This window comes from Lepidochelys kempii, chromosome 4 (assembly GCF_965140265.1).
Source record: "Lepidochelys kempii isolate rLepKem1 chromosome 4, rLepKem1.hap2, whole genome shotgun sequence".
Lineage (NCBI taxonomy): Eukaryota > Metazoa > Chordata > Testudines > Cheloniidae > Lepidochelys > Lepidochelys kempii.
In genome coordinates, this window is record NC_133259.1 from 65,769,756 (window position 1) to 65,794,608 (window position 24,853).

General features: G+C 41.0%; 1 protein-coding gene across 3 annotated transcripts in view; it reads right to left on the minus strand.

The window, feature by feature from the left end:
* Positions 1-24,853, minus strand: part of MARCHF1 (membrane associated ring-CH-type finger 1) — a 478,438-nt gene that overhangs the window by 417,163 nt on the left and 36,422 nt on the right. For 2 of the 3 annotated variants that reach the window (XM_073341527.1, XM_073341534.1), the window contains exons 2-3: positions 12,527-12,665; positions 11,731-11,818 (exon numbers count right to left, since the gene is read on the minus strand). The gene's annotated coding sequence lies outside the window, so the exon portion shown is untranslated. The remainder of the gene's footprint in view (positions 1-11,730; positions 11,819-12,526; positions 12,666-24,853) is intronic. The other variant, XM_073341528.1, reaches the window with a different exon arrangement.

Sequence of the window (24,853 nt, forward strand, 5' to 3'; positions counted from 1 at the left end):
AAAAAATTCCCAAAAGACAATTTTGGAGGTTGAACTAAACATTTACTTGAGGCATTTTCAACCTTAAATCAAAGCTAAGGACGTTAAAGGTTGTTGAAACTGATCTACCTTGTATAAAATACTTGAATAGTCACTGGACCAGAAAAAGAGAGAATTACTATAGACTCTGGTGGTTAGAGCACTCAGCTAGGATGTGGGAGACCCAAGCTCCTACTCCAATGAATATTTAAGTATTTATACAGAGTAGAACAGCATCAACATGACAGAGACCCCCACTTCAGAATACCCTGTAGCTTGGTGGTTTTGGATACTTTCCTGGGAGTGGGAAAACCAAGATTTGGTCTTCAAGATTTGGTCTTTGGTTTCCTCACATCCCTGGTGAGTGCTCCAAACACTGGGCTAATGGCTAAAGGGGGGGTGGGTTGGTGGTACTGTAACCACTATCGGCACCTCTTCTTTGATTTTGTTAATGTCAGCTAAATCCCACTGTGAATATAGCCTGACCAAAAATCAGAAACGTTTTGTTCTCAGTGCCAAAACAAATCAGTCATTTCTGATTTTTTTGTTCCCCATCAAAACAATTTTCCACAATTGACACAAATTCATGAAAAGTTTTGGTTGACCTCAATTAACATTTTTCAGTGTAAAAAATTGTACAGACAAAAAATTTTGGCCAGCTCTAGTGTAATTTCCAGACAAAATCTCTGTGAAGGTGAGTTAAGGTTTTGTGCCATAAGAGACTCTTTCAAAAAGAGTGGAAGTATTAAAAAAAGTTGGCAATCCAGGAAATTCACAATTATGGTTAAACTTATAAGAAATCCTAATCTCTGAAGACATGGAAATGCAGTTAAGATCGCCCACAGATACACTGTTCTCATCTTCCCTCTTTTGTGGAAAGGGCATCAAAAATGTGCATGTTTTAAGAGTAGAACTTTACCTCAAATGAACACTCATGCAGAACTAATCTATGCCAACAAGCAAATTCAGGTTTTGTGCATGAAATTAAAACATTTTTTAAAGTCTACCCTACCATGTCTGGGAAATTTCTCTCACCCCCGACCCCCACCATGATAGCATTTTGTTTTAACATATGCTTAATGGTACCCATGGGATCTGATCCCTGGCTAGGAATCAAATAGCTTGAAGAATAAATAATCAAAAGAGACATGCAGTTGGTATATATTAGTTATACATGAACATTATTAATTAGTGGTATAAATTAACATCACAAAGCTTAGTGCTCAGTCTCACAGCCCGACAGTACATTCTGAGTCCTTTGCTATGGGACTAAGTCATGTTTTGTATCGAGAATCACAGCATAAAAAGGGGAAGGTGATATTTGTGCATTCATATATTGATACCTAGCATCTGAAAGTCATTTTTTTTGTTTGGGTAACATAGGTCCTCAGTTTGTACCAAATCAAATTTTCATTTTGAATTCAATTGAATATATAAGGCCCAATTTCAAGTTACCTCATGACAAAGCAGATGACCAAAACCCACACTGTGACCTATTATGATTATACTTGGGTACAGTCTTCGACATGCAGTTAGTTATTCCTGAATCTTAGTAAGCAGTAAAACAAGCAAAATGCCAACTCCTTTTACATCTGATGAGGCAGGATAAAAAGAGTGTAATACCCCTAGCCATATTGGGTGGCATCAAAATATGTACAAACTCATCATAGGCCAAATCCTGCTTCCTGCACAAAACCCAAATAGCTGTAAAAAGATATTCTGTACGTTCAATGGGACAAAGTACTCCCTGCCAGACAGCCCATGACAACAGCAGTCTTATTGCAGCCAGTGCCGTTCCCACTCAAAGAACAGTTTTGTTTTGTTGATCCATGTATTTGCAGTCATGCTTCTGTTCCTCACCCCTATATGGGCCTGTTGGGGAGGACACAATGGACTTCAGTTTAGAGGGCCCCCCCAAAAGAAAACTCTACCTACTTTTCTGTCTTGGCACTTACACCACATTCATCACTATGGTATCTAACACAGCCCACAACCTACTCCTCCCCACAAAGCAAACCTATCCCAAGTTCAGTGTCCAGAACTTGTTCTGGTATTACTTGAGCCAGAGAATTTGACATTATAGGAGAATATTTTTTTGAGCTTAGAGCTGGCATAAGCGAATAAATCAAGGCAGAGATGAAAAGCAGGAGTCTTGGGAAAGAGGTCATGAACTGGAAAAGAAACTGTCAGTCAACAGGTCTCAAAGATTCAGAGGGTTATAACAATCATTCCTGGAGGAAGAAACTATATTGGTAGGCCCCATATTCAGTGGGTTCCACATATGTTATAGTTTGTAGTACCTACAACTCAGAGAAAAGACATAAATGTGCACTGAATTCCACTATTATTTGAGAAGCATAGACTTTTGGCACAAAAAAAAAAGTCAGAATTTGGCTTTTACTGCTGAAAGATGTCTGTAGGTAAGCATATCTTTAATTTAAAGCTTCTTTGGGTTTTTTTTCAAAGTGTGCTTAAAACTTCCAATCAAAGTAGATCTAGCAAAAAAGATCAACAAGCTTGAAGTGCTTTTCATGAAAGATTTATTTTATAAATCATCACTCCTCACTTCCCATTCCAAACTTCATGATCCCTCCATTAGATTAATTGGATTTTGGCTAAAGATCTTTGCCATAGTGTCTTCACTTCTTTGACAGGTATCAGGTGATATCTATTTCAAAATCACACATCAGTTTATATCTGCTTAGAATCAGAGACCAGAAACGCAGATGAAGATTCTTCTATAATACACTAAAGATACACTAAATATTTTGTTCCATCAGTGAACATAGCGTTTGTTCCATTTTGTTTTGTTCCACTAACATTTTGTTCCACTAATACACTAAATATTTTGTTCCATCAGTGAACATAGCGTTTGTTCCATTTTGTTTTGTTCCACTAACATTTTGTTCCACTAATACACTAAATATTTTGTTCCATCAGTGAACATAGTGTACCTGAAATAAATAGCAATAGAGCAGTGCTGGCTCAGGCTTTGCCTGAGCCAGCACTCATTAAATTTCAACTTCATTAAGTACTGGTCAGGCCTCTTAGACATACATAAAACAGAGACCATTATCTAAATATATGATACATACCAAGAGCAATGGTTGTTCGGGGCAGAACCCCTAAAATGTCTTCAAACAGCTACGTACTGGTGCTGCCTGAGAAACAAAAGCCGATTTATAAGAAATTATGGGGCAATTTGCCAGCATTGTTTCTATGCCACAAACAGTGCTCTCATATGCACCCTACACACTTTCCTCCCCCACTTTAATTTGGAAATAACGGAAGCTGAATGCTTTCAAACCAACGCCCCACTCAATACATCCTTAACTGTTACGGAAGAAATTTAAAAAAAAAAAAAATCATTAAAAAGAAACCATAGAAAGTAAAACAAACCAACACTTCTTTGTTTTAAGCTCTGACAAAAGATCGGCCAAAACCAAAACTTGCAGACTCAGGGCAGGTCTACACTTAAAATGCTGTATCAGTACAGCCTTTCCCATCGGCACACTTAATCCACCTCTGCGAGAGGCAGTAGCTGTGCCGATGGGAAAAGCTCCCCCACTGACATAGCGCTGTCTACGTCAGGGGTTAGGCTGGTAGAACCACAGCGCTCAAGGGTGTGGATATTTCACACCCTTGAGCAATATAGATATACTGATATAAATGTGTGGTGTAGACCTGGCCTCAGGAGCTCCCATAACCATGATAGTTTTTTGAAGCCTAAACCTCCCACATCTTACTAAAGAAAGAGTAATTTGAAACAGAAATGAACTGAAAATACAAAATGCTACAAAGAACTTTCCAAATGGCAAATCTTCAGGGTTATGTGGATTTGGCAGCAAGTTCTGTAAGTTTTTTTTCCCCTCCCAGCAGCTTCTAGCCCATCAAATACTTGCTATAATTTTGTCACTCCTTTGAATGGGGCTAACTGTTTGGACACCAGCATAGCCATACTCCAACAAAAAGATAAAAGTCCTAGAGAATGTAGATCTGCTGACCAGTATCATCAGTCTGCACAATAAAATACTGCCCAAAAAACCTTGGCAAACTGGCTCCTCTTCAGCCTGATAAGTTCTTTCCAACACTGACCAGTCTGGTTGTATTCAAGGGAAAGCCAAAAATTATGATATTCAGTGAACATCATCAGTTTCACATTAAATAAATGAATACAAGAGGCTTTCTTCTAGCATTAGCTGCCGAGAGGGTGCGGAGGAAATTAAAATTTCAGACCTTCAGTCACAAACTGCATCCAACTACTCCACAATTCCACATATCCATTACTTCTTTTAAAATGGTTTGTGGTCAGACTTTCTTCCTAAATTGAGGCATGGGGTAAAAGTATTCTTTTATCACCTTTTCTATTTGTTCTATGAATCCATTGAACTGCTTGCAACAGCAATCAGAGATGGAGCAGAGACTGGAGAATCACAGTCTATGACAAAAAAAACAAACAAACCCTGCTCTTTTTGCAGATGACAGTTGCTTTATCTCAGTGAAATAGAAGCCTTCTTTCAATATCTTAAAGAAATCTTGGGGGCTCAAAGCACTATGTCTGTTTTTTTTGTAAATATGACAAAGTCAGAGGTAATGCTCTTAAGCATGGCTCCAGAGAGAATCTCTAATTAGATTTTCCATGCCAATGGCCTGGGGGATTTGAGAATATGGGGTACAATTCTCACTCAATTGAGCTAAACCAACACTAAATATGCAACCTCATCTGCACACTTTAGATCATGACTTTCAAAAGGCGACAACTTACCATTGTCAACACTTAACTGAGTTTATTTGAAAAACATTAATAATCCTTCCCCAAATGCTGTACTTTCTTCAACTTCTACTATTTATACCTATTTAGCATTAAAGGTGGAGGGCAAGGGTCCTAGATAGAAAATGCTTGAGTTTTACATGGCATGGAAAGAAACTGATGATCCGCTTGTTAAGGTGTTCACCTCTCTTCCTGGAAGTTTTATAAATGAACAGCTGTAATTTGACATTTTTGGAACTGGTTACATTTTACAGAAGCGCCAAAACACCCCCACATGGCAGAGCACTGAAGCATCATATTGCTCTTTTTGTCCATTCTAACCTGATTTATAGCAAAGACACTTCCTTCCTGTGACGTTATTGACTTGAACTGGGACAGTATACAACATTGTTGCAACCAAGGCCCTGTAGTGGCACCAAATCTTATATAAAGGGCGTCAAATAAGGTGTCTAAAATGAGGTTACAGTTTGCTGGTTATGATTATGCTATCTGTTTGCATGTATCATTTTTGTATTTAAAGATACAAGTATTCACTCTATACTGTCTGTATTTCAAACTTATGCTATGCTTCTGGGTGACACCCCAGACAAGTTGGTGTCAGCCCTGCCTAGCCTGCTTGATGGCCCATTAAAGGGCCATCAGCTATACAATTGACCCATTGAGAGAAGGCAGACACGCCTTGCGACTCAGCAAGGCATGCAGGGACCTGCCTATGGACAGAACTCTGAGGTTTTTCCAGGCCATGTGATGGACAGCTTGTCTTTGGAACAAAGAAAGACAGACCACATGGCAAGAGACTATAAAAAGCTGCTGCAGCTCCTCCATCTTGTCTTCAATCCTGCTTCCTACCTCTGGAGGAACTTTGCTACACTGAAGCTTTGAACCAAGGACTGATGACCCATCCCAGCTGTGGATGTACTCCAGAGACTTGATTTGAACCTGCAGTTTATTCTATCACTGCTGCAAGCCTGAACCAAGAACTTTGCCATTACTGTATGTAAATGATTCCATTTAACCAGTTCTAGCTCTCATCTATATTTCTTTCCTTTTATGAATAAACCTTTAGATTTTAGATTCTAAAGGACTGGCGTGATTTGTGGGTAAGATCTGATTTGTATATTGACCTGGGTCTGGGACTTGGTCCTTTGGGATCGAAAGAACCTTTTTTCTTTTACTGGGGTATTGGTTTCCATAACCATTTGTCCCCATACCGAGTGGCACTGGTGGTGATACTGGGAAACTGGAGCGTCTAAGGGAATTGCTTGTGTGACTTGTGGTTAGCCAGTGGGGTGAAACCAAAGTCTTCTCTGTTTGGCTGGTTTGGTTTGCCTTGGTGTGCACAGAAACCCCAGCCTTGGGCGGTAACTGCCCTGCTTTAAGCAATTTGTCCTGAATTGGCACTCTCAGTTGGGTCCCGCCAGAACCAGCATCATTACAGCTCCCACAGGAGATCAGACAACATCCTATCTTAGGGAACAGTGTACAAAAATGGGAAAAGGCAATCAGGTAGCTTGGTATAGTGCCAAAATTCAAATGGAGTTTTTGAATAAGTGAGCTACTCAGTTCCTCTGCAGCACAAGAGGATGCCAGCTTTCAAAGATGGGATGCCGAAAGGACCGTCTACCATTGGTAAATCTCCAAAGTATAACCACTTACAAATTTTGAGCAGCTTAGATTAACATTTAAGCCACTTTAACTGTTGGCTTTTTTTTCAAAATGAATCTAAAAGTTAAACACTTCCTAGACATGGTCACTAGATAACCAACTATGGATGAATTTATTCAAATGAACTTGCAGACTGTGGCCAAACCCAAATCTACTCTCTTTATGGTACAACTTCTTCATCCAGAAACATTCGTAAATGCATATTCTAAACTCCCCTCCCCCACATCCTAAAATTCCTTTTAAGCAAAAATTGAAGGCTTAGGGTACTTGAACTGCCACCTGAAGTCTATACTTGCAACACTTGGAAGCTAATCCAGTACCTTATACTTCAAAAACTTCAGTATTATCTAATTTTCAACAAAACAACAACTCTAGAACTAGGATTTAAAATTTTCTATTACAATTATCAGTTACTCCTACTTCTATAAGGCCTATGACACAAATACACCAGATTAGGGTATCAATTTAGCATTTCATACATTCCAAGTTGTGAGTGGCTATGATGTCAAACCTTTATTATATGTCCTGGAAATTGAACCATGGGACCAAGTCTGGCATGTATGGCATTGACTTAAGAGTACAGAGTGGAATGTCTATCGAGGGCAAAACATCAAATCCTAAAATCTACTGGCTGTACCACAATGCCTACATTACAGGTTTAGCATGTGATGTCAGAGACTACCTTAACCAACTGAAAGGGTCATAATAGAAAATTTGTTTGGTTTTGTTCTCTTAAGTATGGGGCAGAAAGAGAGACTGTCTTTGGACATTCGTACAGGGAGAGCAATTCTGAAAGAGAAAGTACAGTAGAACCTCAGAGTTACTGACACCTCAGGAATGAAGGTTGCCTAACTAACTCTGAAGTGTTCCGTAACTCTGAAGAAGAGGTTATGGACTTCAGCCACACCGGGCAGTTGGGACTGCGGGGGGGGGGGGGGGGGCGCGGAGGCGGAAGACATCTGGGCTCCAGGTGAGGGAGAGAGTTGGGGCTTCTGACCCTCAGGGTGCTAGGGCTCCGGACTGGGGGCTCAGGACTTCTGCCCTGTGGGAGTACCAGGGCTCAGAGCTTTAGACCTGGAGGGAGCACTGGGGCTTAGAGCTTCAGCTGTGCTCCCAGTTTCAGCCTCACAGGGGGTGCCGGGGCTCAAGACTCCCCATGGCTCGTCTCCCAGCTTCAGCGGGGGGCACATTCACCAGGGCTCAGGACTTTAGCTACACGAGGGAGGGGGGAGCACTGGGGCTGACACTAGTTAAATTGGAGAGGATGGGGTTTAATACAGCAATCAAAAGGTGGGTAATGAATTGATAAAAGGGGAGACAACAACAGGTCATACTCAAAGGTGAACTGTTAGGCTGGAGGGAGGTCACTGGTAGAATTCCTTAAGGATTGGTCTTGCTCACTATAAATACATCAGAGGGATAAATAACTCCTCTCTTTCCCTGCTGTTTTAAGTTAAGGCCCAGTGCTGGCACAAGAAAAATGGATATAAACTGGCCCATCAACAAGTTTAGGCTAGAAATTAGACAAAGATTTCTAACCATCAGAGGAGTAAAGTTCTGGAACAGCCTCCCAAAGGGAGCAGTGTGTGTGTGGTGGGGGTGCGGAGGGTTGGGGGAGGAGAACCTAACTTGTTTCAAAACTGAGCTTGATAAGTTTATGGAGGGGATGGTTTGATCAAAGAGCTTCCAGTGGCATGTGGCCCATCCATGATTGCTTTTAGCAAATATCTCCAATAGACAGAGATGGAATACTAGATAGGGAGAGCACTGATTTTACTACAGAGAATTCTTTCCCAGATGTCTGGCTGGTGGGTCTCTCCCACATGCTCAGGATCCTATTGCCATATTTAGGGTCAGGAAGGAATTACTCCCCAGGTCAATTTGGCAGAGAGCCTGGGGTTTTCGGCCTTCCTCTGCAGTGATGGAGGCACTGGTCACTTGCTGGTTTGAACTAGAGTAAATGTGAATTCTCTGTAACTTGAAGTCTTTAAATCAAGATTAGAGGACTTCAATAACTCAGCCAGAGGTTATGGGTCCATTACAGAAGAGAGTGGGTGAGGTCCACTGTGGCCTCTGATGTACAGGAGGTCAGGCTAAATTATCATAACTGTCTCTTCTGGCCTTAAAGTCTATAGGAGAATCTCAGTTCTGTCAGTTATGGGACATAGGAGGCCAGGCCTTGTAGTTAGCATAGGGTAATGGTCTGGGTCCCCACATCAGCCAGGGTTCAGAACCAGGAGGTAAGCAACCAAGAGTCAAATACCAGAAATCAGGCTGAGTCAAGGAACAAGGAGGTCAGGATCAGGAGACAGGAGCAAGTAGCACTGGGTGAGTAGTCTGAAACAGTGCGGAGTCCAGTTGAATGGATGACTTTCCTGTTCCTCTTCTGGCTTAAGTAGGGGGAGCAGGCCAGTAAGGACCTCTGGTGTTCCACCAATTGGAGCCCAGGGATGGAGCTTTCCATCTGACACAGAATATTTCTCCTGCCAGTGCCAGCTCACCTGCATTGGCCAGAACACTTGGGGGAGGAGGGGGTGCAAAACTAAGACTCCTCCCACTTCTTACCCCCTGACATGGTTAGAAATAAAATAGCAGCCCCATGGAACTGACTATCCATACACAGGCAGTCTAGATAGCCCATAGACAGGCAGTAGGTGGTATTGTACACAACCTCCTTTCTTCCCCATGCAGGCACACAGGACAAGTTACCATCTTGCTCTAATGGTAAGCTAATTGTCTGCCACATAGATTCTAATACCCAAGTCACATCAACTAACCACAATGTTATTTAAAATGAAAATTACAAGGAAGTGACTACTTGGCATTTTTAACATAGGTTAAAATGGTAACGCCACAGAATCTGTTCAGTGGAGACGCTGCTCATGTAACACTAGAAGGTTAAAAAAATATGTATTTGGAAATGGTATGTAGAATGCTGTTCAAAGGTGCACACACTATGTGAAGAAACCTCCTTTATCCTTCAAGTTTAACCTTAAATGTCAAAAAGTGTCACTCTAGGTTATGATTATTGTTGATGCTATAGATGATTTATTACATTTGTAAACAAGTGATTGAATTCCAGCAGTCAATTGTGGGGAGGATGGACGCATCGTTGCCTACAGTTCTGTCAGCATTTTATTTTAATGAATAACAAATTGCTTCTTTAAAATAATCTGTCCTTAAGATATTAAAATCTTTCAAATAAATCTCACTACGTCTAGGATCATAAGCCAGAAAGTGAATTGGGTTTAATTTCTCAATATTATGAAATAAGAAGCACACCAAAGCAGGGATAGGAAAGCATTGCAAACTAAACTAATAGCCTAAGAAATGAGCATGAGAGAACTGGGCTGTGAGCCATATTCAGGATTCTTGTGCCTGGTAACAAGCAGGAGCTAAATTTAGCTTGGATGCATATGACTCCCATTGAGCTCAAGAGGAAACACACATGCACCAAAAGCATAAAATTGTCCTAGGTGTAATTTTAGTAGGAATTACACTAAAAGGACCTGATTCCCCTGTTAATAGAATGTCTTGTCCTGCAGATAATCCAAGAAACTGAACTTTTGAAGTCCTTCAAGGAAGTGGCTTCCAGCTGGAGGAAGAGTACAGATACAAAAGGAACGATGATCAAGGATTAATTGCATAGGGGGGTGATGGGTACTGAATTAAGAAGTGACCAAAAGACAAGAAGAGAAATCTCTTCCATTTGCTATCAGGTCAGAAGACCAGCAGAACATGTATGATTCCTTCTGGTATTGCATTAATATGCATTTTCCGACAGACTGTGAATATACTGAAGAACAGTCAAAGCCAAAAATTTTCATTTGAAAATACATTACATCCTTTGTCTGAACTTTGGACTTGCATATCTCCTTACATTTGGCATCTCAAGAGACAAACAGCTCGCTATACAACCTCTTTCCACTGAAATCATTATAGCAGATACTCTGTGAGCAGTCATGATTCATATCATTGTTCCTGTGACTGATTTTGAAGCCATTTGAAAACACACAGAATTAAAGCCTATCTCTGTGGATTATCTGATACAATTTAATAGAAGCCTGGGATTTAATATAATTAAGTTAGCTAGTACAGCAGTAATACCCTGCCTATCCATAATCAGAAAATTAGAGAAATGTGACATGAATTATATAATTCACAAATTCAAACTGGTCCAGAAACAAAGTTGCAACTTAAGTTAGCTGCATTATAGAAGGTTTAAGAGTGTCTAAAAAAAGGAGTGCTACGTGGGTGGAGGAACAGAACAGAAAATGTCACAAAGAAAGATTAAATCCATGCGCCGTATGTTCGACAACCCTTCACAGCCAAATTGCAGTACTTGCGATAAGGGACTGTAGGTTTTTGCCCAAGGGTCTGGAAAGCTATAGGTACAGTAGGAATAGCTATATTGCTGCACAAAAGACACGGGGAAAACAAACAGGGAACAATTTCTTAGCAAAGAAATCAGAATATTAGTATGCATCTCCACAGATAAAAATACTTGTTAAAAAAAACAAAAACACCCCTCATACACCACCACCACCACCATGTGTCTAAACATGTTTAGACTCCATTTCAGAAGCTAACATCTCAAAAATAACCACTCAAGGAATTAATTCTGAGGAATGAGAACAGAAGAAAGTAGAAATCTGTCCAATAATATTAGTAACAGCCATATAAAAAAACAACAGGGAAAGGACTTTAACAATCTGGGAAAACAGACTCAGGTTGTGTTAATTATGCAGACTGCAGAGAAGAGAGGGTGGGGAAATAAAGATGGAGTTTGTACCATGTCATTGTGCAGACTGCCAAGAAGAAAAAGTAGTGGGGGGCAAGGAAGTGTGATAGCGAAAACTATTGAAAGCCTAGAATGAAAAATAAGCACAGGAAAGAAGGAAAGGAAAATCAACACAAAACTGTCAAAGTGGACTTGACAAAATATCTATTTTTCTGGATGCTGGTATACAAAAAGACACATGCAGGGAAACTGCTCATTAAAATGCATGTGACAGGTTTCTAGAAATCAATACGTTAAGAAAAGACAGCTAGAGATTTTAGAAAAGTTGCCAGTATTTTGAGTCTAAGTCCAGGAGACAGATGAACACAAAAAATGATACTATATCCTTATCTGTTAACTGGGTTTCTGCTAATTGAATTACTAATCCAGACACCCGGATTCAGCACTCTCTCAGCAGGTAGATGGACCAGTGAGAAGATATTTATTATGCAGTTTCAAATGCAGCTGCAAAAAGAAAAAGTTTCCTGACCCTCACCATCATTCCATAAAGTGATACAAATGTAGCTTGCTTGCATCTAGTCTGGTCCCCCATATTGGCATCACTTCAACTGGAGTGGGACCAACTATTAAAAAAAAAAAAAAAAAAACAGTTAGCCTACAAGAAACTACTACTACCACCATTGTTTTCCAGCCCAGTCCCCAGATGACATTTTAAGTGAATGCTCCACAGTATCCCATCAGCTTTCAAACCAGCAGATGTCACTGGAGAGAGGCTAAGATTTGGCATCTGCTGTTCCTCTCACCGTGAGAATGCCACAGCCACTGGCTTGGGTGCCCCATCTTTAGGGCTGAACACTGTTTAAGAGCAGAAGCCATTTATAATGAAATAAAAGAGTTCTGGGGAAAAACAAAATTGGATAGCATTCTATTATCTGAGAACACAAACAGCGTATGGTATTACCATGTCCAAAATTGAAATCTTCCTATTGGTCTTTCAGCAAATTGATATTACAATTAGCCCAAAAAAATTAACAATTTTCAGATTCTTATTAGAGTGCCTCAGTAATGGTAACCAATGTTTTAAGAACATCCCCAGCAGATTCCTTACCAGGATTTTGAAACAACGAATGGAAAGTCCCCAGGAAATCCTTCCAAGGCTTTAAAACTTAGCCTACTCTATAGTGGGACAGGACTGAGTTTAATGGATACTCTATAGACATTGATACAGTTCACATGTGATTTTTTTTTAAATATATATAGCTTATACTGTAGTTACATACCTACTGAGTTTCAGTGTAGGATTTTCAAAAATACTTAAGTGACTTACATACCTAAGTCAAATGGAGAATCAATACGACTTATTTAGGAAGAGAAATTCCAGGATACTTTCAAAGGGATGCATGCTTTTAAGTAATTGGGTGCTTTGGAAAATCCCACCCTCGGTGCCTTGATTTAAGTAGCTCTGAGTACCTGAAGGCAAAGCAGAGACATGGAAATATTATATATTTAGTAGTTCAAAGAGAATTCCACATTAGGAAGCACTACTGAGAACACAATAATGATAGGATATATATCAGAAGATAGAGTATTAGAGTCTCTGTAAAAAAATGTCTCAAGCTATAGTCAATTATTCTCATTTTAAATTCCATTTTTAAAGTAGAGATCTGGTAAGAGGAGAGACTTATCAAACCCACATTACTACAACTTACATAGATTGACAGGTAATGATGAAAAAAAATATTTATAGCTCAGGGAAAATGTTAAGTTGGTATAGAGTTCAAATCTGCCACAAGGCCAAATATTGGTTCATTATAGTAAGTGTGATTGCATAAATGATACATATTCATTTCACTTAATACTGAAGAGTACCTACTGCATCAACATTTTAATTAGTATATGCAAAAACCAGGAAGTTGTGGTGCATAAAATGCATAAACATGCAACCGTTTAATGCAAGGACTAGATGGGCCTTGTCAAAGATTGTTTGGCCTAATTTATTTTGACGGGGGTTAGATCAGAGGACTCATACCAGATGACAGCAGACATAATTTACAAAAATGGGTTTACAAGCAATTGTCACTACAACAAGAAATTTAAATTGTATATATTATATAAATAAATGTACGCATGGGTTTGGGGGCCCACCAAAAAAAAAAAAAGAGACCATGGCACATGGTAGGATAGAAAATATAACGTGCAATATAACATAGTAGGCAAAAATCAAGTGCCATACCCATTACTCATCTTGTCAGCATACTCGTCCAAATGTATTAAATCAATAAAGAGCAAATCTGACTCCCCCCTTAGTACTACAGCAATCCCAGTAAGCACGAGGTGCAGCTTGGTTTCACAGTCCAGGTACCCCACTACACAATCAATCTCAACTCTTTCGACACACCTGCATGGCCATGAGCAAGTGAACTTTGGAGCAGAGGTTTTCAAATGGGGTGGGAGGAGGGAGAGCTCCCTAGGGGAGTGTGAGAAGCTTTAGAGGGGAAAAAAAAAACAACACATTGTGCACATTTTACCCACAGCAATGAATAACTAGCAAAGCGAATTCCTCCAGACAGACATACCAGCTCCTCAGATGGTGCTGTGCATTTTGACGGATTTACAAAGTTGCCATCTGTACCTTAATCAGTTTGCTACAACACTAGGTGCACATTTAATTGTAAGCATCGACCACAATTGCAGTTTTGTTTTTGCTCGTTAAAATGGATCGTTGGCTCTGTTTAATCAATACCTTACTGTTTTTAATATTTAGTGAGAGTTGTGTGTTGATTTTTGGTTTTAATTGGTATATATATACTTGTGTGGTGGGGAGGGCGGTGTAAACAGACACGAAAAAGGAGGCACGATCAAATAAGTTTGAGATCCATTGCTTTAGGGCATGACAAGGTTAATTCAGTCCTCCAGCCAACCAGGGCTGCAGGCATCAAAGTTACTGCAGCCTCAAAACTCCAAGAGCAACCTTGGAGCAACTCTGCAACTACTTCCCACTTCTTCCTACTCCCATAACCCTAACAGAGATCACTAACCTACGGCCCACTAGGTGGGCTGTGCACGAATTCTCAGTATTTACAATGCTGCAATCAGGAGGCATAGAGTATTGCACCTTTAATATAACCAGTGCCTTTTTAGAAAGATTATACCTAATTCACTTGTGCATGTGAATTTCAGTATTTTTATGTAGTGCTTGTAAAAGGCAGCAAGTCACTGATTATTTACATGGTTACTGTCTGAAATAGAAGCAATAAGTGACTAGATGCTTAATTGAACAGTTTCAAAAAAGTGACTAGTGATTTTTGATGCTCAACCAGAAACACTTTAAAAGGCGCTTGATTTCCCTGCCAACCTCCTGCCCCTTCCCCCCCCCCCCCCCCCGCCCGTTAAAAGTGGCCAAATATTGAGAAATGAATGCTCTCATGAAAAGCTAGAATTTAGGATCTCTCCTGGGATTCTCTACACTCTGACCAGGCAATTTTGAACCTCCATTCTTCCTTTGGAAACATTTAGTAGCTATATTATTTTGAGTAGCACATTCAGGTTTTGTCAGCTTGTCTCTGTTGGCACTTTTCATCCAGGCACCTCAGAAATCATTAAAGAATACTTACGGTTGACACAGAAATAGGAATATCTTTCTTGCAAATGCCTATTTTGAAAATGGATAAAACTAAAACCAGAGAGAGATTATAGCAGAGACTTATCTAAAGACCCCACAAAAGTTAGTTGCAGACCAAGGACTCAGGAGTCCCAGTGTATGTTATAAGAGAAGTAGGCTGGCTGCAATAAATTCATCTTAAGTCCCCTTCTATCAATATTCACTAGAATATCAGAGTGAGAAACAGAAAAACAACTGAAAGCCTGAAGTAGATGGAAGTAAAACCTGAGCATACGGATTAGTGGACACCACATATTTTTAAGTCTGTGTGAGAGCATGTGGGAATTCTGTCATGTCCAAAAATTACAATCTAACTCAAACCTTTTCCATTCTTGGGAGGAGGGGGGGAGGGAAGAGGGGGAAATCAAGCACAAGTTGATGATTGTGGGTGTTCGCAGAAGGTGAGCCAAGAAATGGCCATGGTATGACAGCAGCCAAACAAGTCAATTATCTGCAGCACCACATTTGAACTAAAAAAAAAAAAAAAAAAGCACCAAATAATTGGGTCAAAAGAAAAACGACAAGGTAAAACCAACCAACCAACCTTATGTTGAGGTGACAGTTTTTTTATTCAAACAAAGACCAGAAAGTTTTGATGTTTGAGCTAAGAAGCAGAGTGAACTGCCACAAGTACACAGAACTGCACAGCCAAGTCAGTAGTGGAATATGAGAAAAATAGGGATAAGTAGTGAAAAGGTAAATGTTTTGTGACCCAAGGACCCCTAAATGCCAACAGGGAAGATAGCGAAAAGGGGTTACAGTAGTCTATCTTCGGAGTCTGATATGTACATTTTAGTTCACCAGCTAATGACATCGGAGGTTTCAAAAGCCAGTCAAATATAAAGTAATAGATAAGGTCTTTATTTTAAAAGCATCCCTTGTTCCCTTTAGCTGAAGAATTTCAGAAGGAAAAGTCCCCCTGCTTGACAGTCTCTTACATCGGTGGTGCCAAAACTTTTCCTGACATGCTGCCCCCCACTTAACAGTAATGAAATCGGTGTACACTGCCCATGCTCCATTACAGCACAGTTGACTGCCTCCCCATGGAAGCTGGCCTGAGACCCACCATGTGTCCCCCCAAATGTTCCTCCATGTCCCCCTTTGGGGGCACACTTCTCAGTTTGAGATCACTGTCTTCGACAGTGGCACCCCTGACAGAGAAGCTTGCTCCAGTAGCCTCCATCTGTTCTTCCATACTTTCCCTCAGAAGTTTTGTGGGGGTTTTTTTGTTTTTTTTTTAAAGGACCTAAAAAAGGAGTGATGGAGGGAATAACCCATCTGCTTATTTTGTTCACCAGCTAGGCTTATTTTTAAACACACCAGCTTTGGTTTCCTAATTTTTGCATCTATTTTCTTGTCCATCAAGCATGAGTTTAACAGAATCCTCATGTTATATATTGTATTTAGACTAATTCAGTTTTTCTGTCTTTTTCATACCTCTTCCAATCAACATTATATGTTAGTGACATTTTATGAACTTGCACATAATTTAAAGTTGAGTTCAGAGAGTAAAAGTATCACAACATCCAAATAAATGGTATCCAGGTTCACTTTTGCTAATATACTCAACAAAAAACACATGTAGCAGAATTATAAACTATTCGGTTTTCTAACACAAGAGATAGGTTGAACCATCATATAAAATAGTTCAGTTAACCTAAAGTTAATTAAGACCAATTAAGACATGTAAAAAAAAATTAACACCAAAGCAAAGCTTTGTTAAAATAAAAGGCGTCATCTTAATTTATGCAGCTTCTTCATGAAAAGAAACATCAGGAAAAAAAGAAAAGCTACTGAAGTAAGAGATGCTATATTGCTATCAGTGCAGTTTCTCTTTCTAAAAGACTAATCTTTGAAATAATTCAACCTAAACCAACTTATAATACAGCTCTAGCACAATGCATAGGTGACAGGAGTTTAAATAACAACATTATAAAGCCATGTAGTTAAACTCATTCAGAATTATGTTGGGATAAAATTAGAAAGGCCAAGGCACAAAATGAGATTAAATTAGCTAGAGACATAAAAGTGTAACGAGAAAACATTCTACAGTTTCTTTAGAAGCAAAAGGACAACCAAGGACAGAGTAGGCCCATTACTCGGGGGGGGGGAGGGGACCGATAACAGAAAATGTGAAAATGGCAGAAGTGCTAAATGACTGTTTCAGTTTTCACCAAAAAGCTTATTAGCGATCAGATATCTAACATGCCAGTGAAAATGGAAGTAGGATCAGAAGCTAAAACAGGGAAAGAAAAAGTTAAAATTACTTAAACAAGTTACATGTCTTCTAGTCACCACGGCCTGATGAAATGGATCCTAGAATACTCAAGGAGCTGACTGAGGAGATATTTGAGCCATTAGAATACAGGAGAGATTCCAGAGGACTGCAAAAGGGCAAATATAGTGCCAAACTATAAAAAGGGAAATAAAGACAACCCAGTGAACTACAGACCAGTCAACGTAACTTCAGTATCCAGAAAGATAATGGAGCAAATAATTAAGCAATCAATTTGCAAACACCTAGAAGATAATAAGGTGATAAGTAACAGTCAGCATGGATTTGTCAAATAGCATCAAACCAACCTAACAGCATTCTTTGACAGAGTAACAAGCCTTGTGGATGGGCGAGGAGAGGGGAGATAAGCGGTAGATGTGGTTTATCTTGACTTTAGTAAGGCTTTTGATACTGTCTGTCATGACCTTCTCATACATAAAACTAAGGAAATACAACCTAGATGGAGCTACTATAAAGGTGGGTGCATAAGTGGTTGGAAAACTATTCCCAAAGTGTAGTTATCAGTGGTTCACACAGTGATGCTCTGTACCTCAGGGAAACACCCTACGCCCCCATGTTCATCTGTATAAAATGACTGCATGGTATCCAATCCAAAGTTTGCCATGTCAGGCGTCTTTGGAAGGTTCATAGATTCATAGATACTAGGGCCAGAAGGGACCATTATGATCATCTAGTCTGACCTCCTGCACATTGCAGGCTACAGAATCTCACCCACCCACTGCTGTAATAGGCCCCTAATCTATGCCTGAGTTACTGAAGTCCTCAAATCATGGTTTAAAGACTTCAAGGTGCAGAGACTCCTCCAGCAAGTGACCTGTGCCCCATGCTACAGAGGAAGGTGAAAAAACCCCAGGGCCTCTTCCAATCTGCCCTGGAGGAAAATTCCTTCCCGACCCCAGATATGGCGATCAGCTGAACTCTGAGCATATGGGCAAGATTCACCAGTCAGATACCCAGGAAAGAATTCTCTGTAGTAACTCAGATCCCATCCCATCAGAAGCCATTGGGCCTATGTACCAGGAATATTTAAAGATCAATTAATTGCCAAAATCATGTTATCCCATCATACCATCTCTTCCATAAACTTATTGAGTTTAATCTTGAAGCCAGATAGGTTCATGATGCACTGAGCATTGTTGTTATAGTAACATTATTTTGCTGCCTACAGGTTTAGCAGCAGCCAAGCAGGGATTCTGTGAAAGGTAATTTCATGTATATAGTTATGAGGCTAAAAATTGTGTCCTCGTGGCTTAAAACAAGCCCAGGCAAAACTCTCCAAGAGCAGAGGGACAGTTCACACCTCATCAGGGCATGTATGGAACAAACCCCAGCCCAGCCTCACAGAAACAAAGGACACTGGCCTAGGGAACAACAAAGGATCTGTTGGACTTTCGAGTGAATCACCCACCTTCCTTTGGTTAGTTTGGGACTGCGATGTGATAATGAAGGCGGGGGCAAAGCCAAGAGAGAAGCCAGCCTGTGGTGAGAAGCATCTAAGTTTGTAAGGGCAATGAAAGTGTTAAGATCAGCTTTGAATGCGTTTTGCTTTTATTTCATTTGACCAAATCTGACTTGTGCTTTGACTTATAATCACTTAAAAATCTATCTTTGAAGTTAATAAATTTGTTTGTTTGTTCTACCTAAAGCAGTATGTTTGGTTTGAAGCATGTCAGAAACTCCCCTTGGGATAAGAAGCTTGGTACATACCAATTTCTTTGTTAAATTGACAAACTCATATAAGCTTGCAGCATCCAGTGAGCATAACTGGACACTGGAAGATGGAGGTTCCTAGGGTTGTGTCTGGGACTGGAGATATTGGCTAGTGTCATTCGGCTGCACAATCCAAGGAGCAGCTTACATGTCAGAAGCTGTGCGCGAACAGCCCAGGAGTGCGGGTTCTCACAGCAAAGCAGGGTAAGGCTGGCTCCCAAAGTCAAGGATTGGAGTGATCTAGCAGATCACTGGTCCAGATAACACCAGGAGAATGTCACACACACTCAAGCTGGAAGTGGGATCCTTCAGAGATCAATTCTGGGTCTGATTCTGTTCAATAGCTTCATCAATGATTTAGATAATAGCAGAGAGAGTATATTTAAAGTTTGCGGACAATATCAAGCTGGGAGTGCTTGCGAGTGCTTTTGGAGGATAGGATTAACATTCAGAATGACCCAGACAAACTGGAGAAATGGTCTAAAGTAAATAGGATGAAATTCAATAAGGACAAATGAAAAGTACTCCAATTAGGAAGGAACAAATCAGTTGCACACTGACAAAATGGGAAATGACTGCATAGGAAAGAGTACTGCAGAGAAGGATCTGGGGGTCATTGTGAAGCTCAAACTAAATATGAATCAACAGTGTATCACTGTTGCAAAAAAAAAAAAAAAAAGCAACCATTATTCTGGGATGTATTAACAGGAGTGTTGTAAACAAGACACGAGAAGCAATTCTTCCACTCTATTCTGCGCTGATTAAGTCTCAACTGGAGTATTGTGTCTAGTTCTGGGCACCACATTTCAGGGAAGATTTGGACAAATTGGAGAAAGTCCAGAGTAGAGCAACGAAAATGACCTATGAGGGAAGATTGGAAAAAATTAGGTTTGTTTAGTCTGGAAAAGAGAAGACTGAGAGGGGACATAACAATTTTCAAGAACATAAAAGGTTGTTACAAGGAGGAGGGAGAAAAATTGTTCTTCTTAATCGCTGAGGACAGGACCAGAAGCAATGGGCTTAAAATTGCAGCAAGGGAAGTTTAGGCTGGACATGAGGAAAAGATTCCTAACTGTCAGGATGATTAAGCACTGGAATAAACTGCCTAGGGAGGTTGTGGAATCTCCATCATTGGATATTTTTAAGAACAGGTTAGACAAACACCTGTCAGGGATGGTCTAGACAATACCTGCATATTAATAACCTCAGACATGATTCTCAACAAGTGATAATGTTAAGTTATCTGTCAATAAGTGACCACCACTACCTGCTAATAACTGAGGTTCAGATCCACAGAAATATGTAGGTTCTTAAAACCTAGATGTAGGTACCTAAATCTCAATTTTAGACTCCATTATCTTTCACAGAATCCCTGCTTGACTGCTGCTAAACCTGTAGGCAGCAAAATTCACTCAATAGCTAAATTTTCAGGGTAAAACTTCTCTGGGCACTTCAGTTTCTGCTTCTGAGCATATGCACTGCTGCTTTGCTCTAGGCATCTAGATGTTTATCTCCCATCTAAGACCCTGCACAATCCACAACCTGGGGGAAGATAAATAGAGGAGAGCCTATCTTACCTGCAGGGCCACATCCAGTAGGGTGCTCAGATGAGGCCCCCTTTGAAATCGGGAGGGTGGTAGTGCCCACCTTATAACTTTTAACCAGTGGTTAGAGCGCTCACCCTGGATGTGGGAAGCCCAAGTTCAATTCCCCCCTCTACCTGATGGGAAGAAAGTATTTGAACAGGCATCTCAGAAAAGTGCTCTCTACTACTGAGCTATGTTGAAGCTGTCCCACTTTGGATAAATGAAATCACTAGAGCAGGGGGACTGGACCCTGGGTCTCCCACCTTTCAGGCAAGTACCCAAACCCACGGGGTTAGAAAGTCATTCTCACTCACCCCCTCTGGCCCAATAACTGCATAGGTCTTTCCTCCACAGTTCTTCTATTGTGTATAAAGACTGATGGAGCCCCCCATCCAAATATCCTGTAGACTGGTGGTTAGGGCACTCAGTTTCAAATCCCTTCTCCTCTTTAAGCAGAGAGGGTAAAGAGAACCGCAGTCTCCTACATGAGTGCTCTAACCAGTGGGCTAAAAGTTGAAGGTGGGCAACAGAAGCACAAGCACCACCATCATCCCCCTCCCACCCCTCCCCACTTGTATGGAGTTAAGCTAGCAGCTGACTCATTCTCCCAGGAAACACCACACGTGCCTAAGCCACCTCACTCCAGGAGAGGGGCTCCCAGATATTTATAACAAGCAGAGACAGGTGCCTCTCTCATCAACATCTCCCATTGGCTAATTTGAGCAGCTCCCTGCCTAGCATGCTGACTTTGTGGATTACATTCTCGGGTGCCTCTCTCTCTCCAGGCATTGTGCTGTAGAAGTACCCTAGAAACTTACTCGGTCTGTGAATCCCAATGATTTTCTAGGCACCTAAAAGTTAAGAATTGCAAAGCTGAGCATTGCATTACTAACCGAATTCACACCCTACACACGATTGTAATCATCTTTGTACAAAATATGCCTTGTAGGTAGCATTTGAAAACTCAAAAACAAACTGGCCAGTAATATCATGGTGAAATATATGTAGCAACATTATGTGTAAAGTAATAAACAAGCTGAAATTAGGTCTGAAATTGATTTAACCAGACAACTTTACGTAAACCAGCAAGCTGATACCTCTAACTAGGTATCAAAGTTGACAGGCAATCACCTGTCAAGTGACAATTCTTTGGCAAAAAAGGCAGAGGTGGAGAGCAGGAACAAAATGTATCTACATTTTAGCAAACATCATGGATCCTCTTTCACCATGGGACTCATCTCCATCCTCACAGCAGGAATTAGCTTTATCTAGGGGTAACCCTCAGGAAAAAATGCATTTTGAAGGGGGACTGGTCTATAAAGTGAGGGACAAAAACACCCAAAGGATCCCTCCCTATCCACCTTGCTTTCAGCTCAGACAACAAAAGAAACAGCCTTTGGGAGCAAATCCTGGTCTGAGAATTCAGTCAGCAATGTTACTGGGAACATATGGTAAGGGATTTCACCTTGAATCATGTCTAGTTTTTTAAGTTCTAGTACTAGGCAGTGTTTTATCTTTATTTCTCTTGTAACCATTTCTGACTTTAATGCCTTATACTTGTACTCAAAACCTCTCTTTATGGTTAACTAAACTTGTTTCATTACTTGTTCAAAACTAATCCAGTATTGTGAATAGTTTAGTTAACAATATTTAAACACACCTTGGTGAAAACAACCTGGTGTATGTTTGACTGCTAGACCACACTGGCCAGGTAGTGGAGTACATTTGGTAGCGAGAGAGATGCTGTGTGACACTTGCCATCCATTCCTCTTTCTACATCAGTTCCATTTAGAGAGAGGTGGGAAACACATTTCCTATCCCGCAAAAACATTTGGAGATTTAAAAAAAAAAAAAAAAAAAAAAACCTGATCAGCTCTAGCCCACTTATCTTCCCTCAGCCCATTGCAAGCCACCTGCACAATTGTTAAGAGCATCTCCCAGTTCCTACTGCAGTGACATGCTTGGTTTAACCATGCCGCTGCTTTCTCAAAAAATACTCCAATAATCTTTGTCAGGCAAACAGTCTCCTGAAGGCAATGGGGTCACACAGACGTAACAAGGGGCACAATTTGGAATGTTGAGCCTCCACTAGCTGGTGAGGTTGCATTTAGAAGGAAAGATACCAGCTTGACTCTCAGATCCCAGGTTCAGTGACAGAAGTCATCTTTAAACATATAAACTGAGCAAATTTCATACAGATGTCATTTTAAAAAAGGGTTATTTATCAGATCACTTTAGTTTACAAACTACATATCAAAAAGAAAGTGTCCATAACTGAAGCCATTGTCAATTCTTTTCAGCAGTCCAAGTAGAGTGGTATGGTATGCCGTACCAGCAAGATATTTATAGATGATATGGCGTACCGGAAAGAGGAGGAGCAGAAGATGAGGCCACTGGGTGGCCCCATGCCCGCAGTTCCTCCGGCACCGCTGTACCTCCCCCAGCCCTTCCACACAGCACAGCAGCCAGCCCCACTGGAGTTGTACAGTGGCGCCGGAGGAGCTGTGGGCCTGGAGACATCTGGTGGCCCCATGTTCTGCTCCTTTTCCTGCTGCTGTTCCCGGAACAGCCCTGAACCACAGGGATCTCCCAGGAACTGCAGTGGGGAAAGTAGCAGAACCCCAGCCCCACCCCCTGCCCTTCCATGGAGCTGTGCCTCCTCCGGCTCCCAGCAGCAGATGTGCCAGAGGACAGGGCTGCGGGTGGTACAGCAACTGCACTGGAGGAGCTCCTGACATGGCTCAGCTGTAAGCTAAATTGAAAGGGGAACCTTTGCCCTTACTCTTAAAATCACTTAGAGTGGGTCCTTCCATGAAAGGCACTACCAGATTAGTGCAGGAACACTGTGTGAATAAAGCTCACTTAAAGAGAAAAGTTTGGTCGCTAAAGGAAAGTCCCAACCAGAAGAATGTAAAGATTTGAACAGGGTACACAGTTCAGCAAGGATGGTGCTAGACCATGTAGAACAATATTCAGTACTTGACAGATGAAATTTAAAGATTAATGTGCTGACATGAAAAGACCTAAAGTGACCCAAACACAGGAGTAATATGATCAGAAAATTCAACTTATGTGGAAAGCTTTGCTGATGTATAATAGAAACAGAGAATGTCTGTATAACAGCAGAAAGAAGTGCACTAATCAAATCTACATAGAATAAAATCTTGAAGACTGTCAGCACAGAATGTATATGAGTTATCCTCACTGTATTTTTTTCAAATGGAGACAACTGAGTTTAAGAGGGTAGTCATATGTTCAGATAACAAGTCTAATTCCAAATGACCCAAGGCTGTTAACAAAATCAGCAGCTAGATCTATCTTAAAGTACAAGCTAAGGAAGCTCAGCTTTATTGTCCGGCTATGTCGAAAGAATGATAGGAGGCATTAGATATGAGGTTAATCGGGTTGCAACTTTATTATTAGATGTCTGGGACTAACCTGGCAGATACATTTTGCACCTGCACTGCACATTTTATGTCCCTCCAGCAGATCCACTGCTGGGACCCTCCAATTCCAGCCAATTTTTTGTGGGAGGGGGCTTCCACAACTCCCCCACTATTTATCAGGTCCCTCCAGCAATTCCCTTGCAGGGACTTTACTGACCACCCCCACTTATAGGAGGGATTAAGGTGGACTATAATGATGGGGAGGTTGGCTCTCTGCTGCACCAATCAGAGGAGTCCCCAGTTGCCCCAGGCTTGCTCAATTACCAAACACCTCTCCTTAATTCTTTTCCAAGCCATTTTTCAGTTCTTTTGTGCCTTAATTTATGGAGTACCTGCACTGAACATCTGCTATACTCTTAAATAAAGAGTTGCCACATATGGCCTACCATCTGTCATGCTATCATGAACAGAGCCCACCTGAACCTGCTGCGAGGAAGGTGACACCCCCCACACACCTGGTCAACATGGTGGTAAGGGAAAAATTCCTTCCCAGCCCCCCTTAGCACAGCGGCTAGCGTAATGCCCACAGCAGATATAGCTAAACACCTGGCATATTTGTGACCTACACAGGGAGGGAGGGTGGATGCTGACAGGCCTGTTCTGAGTGAATGAAGGGAGTGGCCAGGCCCAGGATGACCTTTTTAAACCCTCCTTCTTAGGTGATGAGTCATCCACCATGCTGACTGCTCTTCCAGCAGTTTTACATCTCCCCTCCTCCCCCAAGCCAGAAAGTTAAATGCTTAAAGAGCAGGGCAGTGATTCTCCAGTGTCTGCTATCAATCAATTGCAATTCACTTGTGTCTGTATTAAGGTAATGTCAGCCGACCATCTAAGAGCAAAACTCAGTCAAGCAACTTCACAAGAAACGCTTACCATGCCAAGGATACCCTTGTTAATGCACAGGACTATAAATCAGGATATCTGGGTTCTATTCCCAGCTCTGTCACCATCTTTCTGGG